Below are 3169 nucleotides of genomic sequence, written 5' to 3' on the forward strand. Positions count from 1 at the left end.
TTCACTATGTTGATTTGGTTGTATTCTGATATATACATATATTAGTGTTCTGTCCTCTACAGCATTCACTTATAGCTATGTCTTCTCGTTTGAATCTTTTGAACTAAGTGAATGTGATTGGACCCTAACCTCTCTATGCTTCCTATCTCAAACTCTATCTATCCAAATCATATGCATTCTGTTGAAACTGTCGAATGTCTTCTCTGCGTCCTTGTCAGCAGAAGATACAGAGACAAACATTAAATCTGTTTTAAATGCTCAATTGTTATTGCCTGAAACCCGAAGAAGCCGGAACGACCACCCGACAGTCCAGGCGTGCGTGGGAACATGGGACAACTCCCAATGTGTTGCATGTTCGCCACGTGTCCCTCAGATGTGAACCGCCAGGGGCACCTGAGTAATTGCGATGTGCCGTCCCTCTCCCTATAAATGCACATCCCATTGCGGTCAAAAATCCTTCTTCCACCTCTCCACCTCGACAAACCCTAGCGCCACCGCTAGCTCTCAACGACGCCGGCGACGAAGCGCTTAGCTGCCGCGACCTCTCCGACGCCGTCTTCACGCCGGCCGCGGACATCGTCTTCTCCGCTGCCGCCGTAGGTGTCCTCCGCCGCCAAGTTAGGGCACGGAAGATCAAACTGCTCGGCCTCATCTTCTACTCCGTCTAGCAGTTCATCATGTGGTAAATTAAAACCCTCTTTTTACCATCTTTTTGATCCTATAGATTTATCCTTTCTACCAAAAGTTGTTTCTGCCTCTACAAATTTGGATCTATCCTGTCTGCATCTCATACGATGCCTAGTATATTCACTTATGCTTCACACGTAGTTAGATTCCTCACTTGTACTTATTCTTGGATTCATACAAATCTGGAACCAACTCTCAACATATAAGTGAATGTCTTCGCGCTATGAGGCCAATGTCTTCTAAACTGATTTATCTTCAAAATCTTCTGAGAATGCATATGACCTCTCCCCCTTCCCTCGCATCTCTAATGTTGTCACAGGTACATGTCCGTGGGAGAATCCCTTGGTTCTCATTGTCTGCATTCATTTGCAGAATTCTTACAGCATCATATCAACTCTCCCGAAGCCAGTTCCTGTCTGACCAGCAGACGGAAGCCTTTGACAGTGTTGAAGCCATTTAGTCTGAACTTCATGGCAACAGATAAGTCAGCAAGGAAGGGTGGCAAACAGCGTTGTGGGAATACATCGAAGGATTTGCCACCAGACCTCTATGAGCTGTACAAGACAGGTCCAGAAGAGGATTACAATCAGCGAAAAACCCGAATCCAATGGATTCGAAGATATTGGGCAGAACAATGGTACAAGTACAGGTTCGTGACCCAGGAGTATGCTGAGAAGAATGCCATCAAGCGACCCTGGGGAGACATCTTGTACAAAAATCTTCCACCCAGGTCCTGAGCTGAAGCCATTGAGCAAGGCTTCTACCCTTGCATGGTCCGTGGACCACAGCCAGCTGATGCCGACCCATCTTCATTGCTATGGTGTCGTGATGACAATCTGTTCAAGCGCAACTTTCAGTTTGCCAGGAACTCGGCCAAAGAGAACAAGAAGTCGCGGGGATTAGACTTCAACCCAGGTCCCTCTACTCCTCGTGCCGATGGCACTCGCGAAGTTGAACCCAATCTTGTTGGGCCCTTCTACAACCTAGAAGGTCTCATCACTCACATTTTGGCTCAAGGGACAGCCGTGGATCAACCTGCAGATGACGCTGATTCTGACGAAGCGCCTGCTCCATCGAAGCCTAAGAAGCTGAAGAAACCCAAGGCTTCGAAGCCTTCTCCTATACCAAAAGCTTCGCGAGCGAAGCCTCTGGCCACTGCTCCTCCTGCACCAAGTGTGCAGTCAGAAGATCTCTCTCGCATTTCCATGTCTGAGAAGAAGAAAAAGAAGCCCATGCACACCACTGGTCCAGCTCTGACCCCTGCTGCCATTCTGAGGAATGAGAACGACGCCATTGATCTGTCGAGTGACGACGATCTTGCTGATGATGCTCTTGAGCTGCTGATAAAGAGCAAACAAGAGGCGGAAATCTTCAATGATCTTCCCCTCTTCGATGTGGACATTCTGAACAAGTTCATTGACGAGTGGTTTGATAGCCCAAATCTCAGCTTTGATGAGCTTCAACTTCCGATTGGCCTCAGCGTCTCCTTCCATGGAGCCATTGCTCCTGAGCTGGCTCTTGCTCAGAAAATTGTTGAGCTGAAGCACAAGATCGACTATGAAAAGGCTCAGTTCAAGAAGCATGTGGCCAAGCTTAGTGTAACAGACGTCCAGAACTTCAAGGTCATGCTGCATGAGCTCAAGGAAGCGTTTCACAAGAAACGTGAAGAAGCCAAAGGTTCTCGAGAGCGAATGAAGCTTCTGGCTGCAAAGTGTGTTCAAGCTTACAATGAAGCTGAGAAGCGCAAGGCACTTGGGTGTCCTGGCATCGACCCCAAGATGGGTGCCAAGCAGAAGAAGCCTACTGTGGACCAAGCTAAACCATCCAGGCGGGAAGAACCTCGCATTGTCTTCCCAGCCAGTATGACAGGCGCAAAGCCTAAGGTCCCCACAGTGGCTTCAGAGCTTCAGAAGACCAGAGCAGCTGAAGCCAAAGCCAAAAAGCACAAGACAAGAACACCACTGACGATGCTCCACCCACCAAGAAGCGCAAAACCAAGAAGAAAGATCGGGCTGCTCCCACAGAGCCCCTTGTCGTCGAGCCAATTTCTGTTGCTCGTCCTGCATCTGCACAACAAGAGCGTCGTTTGATAGTTCATGAGCCTGCTTCCCCAGAGGCTCCTGAAGCTGAAGACATTCCAGCTGTTGACCCCACCGCAGCTGAAGACATTGGTCATCAAGACAATGTTGAAGATGATGAAGTCCTTCCTTAGATCGAGCATAATGTGGTATCATCGCCTGTTCTCACGAACAGCGAACTCATCAGCATTGGTCGTCCTTTGACGCCAATTGCTCAGGATGACTCATGGGTTGATCACCCTCAAGACTCCCCCCGCCAAGCAGAAACACCAACTACTCCCGCAACTCAAGTCACCACTCCGGTGCTTGAAGATGATGACTTTGAGGCCCAACCTACTCCATCTCCACAAGCGTCGCCAGCGTTCCGCAGGCTTCGCAAAGGACCAAGGCCACAAGTCACTCTG

The sequence above is a fragment of the Aegilops tauschii genome, chromosome 6, assembly GCF_002575655.3.
Source record: "Aegilops tauschii subsp. strangulata cultivar AL8/78 chromosome 6, Aet v6.0, whole genome shotgun sequence".
In the NCBI taxonomy this organism is placed as follows: Eukaryota; Viridiplantae; Streptophyta; class Magnoliopsida; order Poales; family Poaceae; genus Aegilops; species Aegilops tauschii.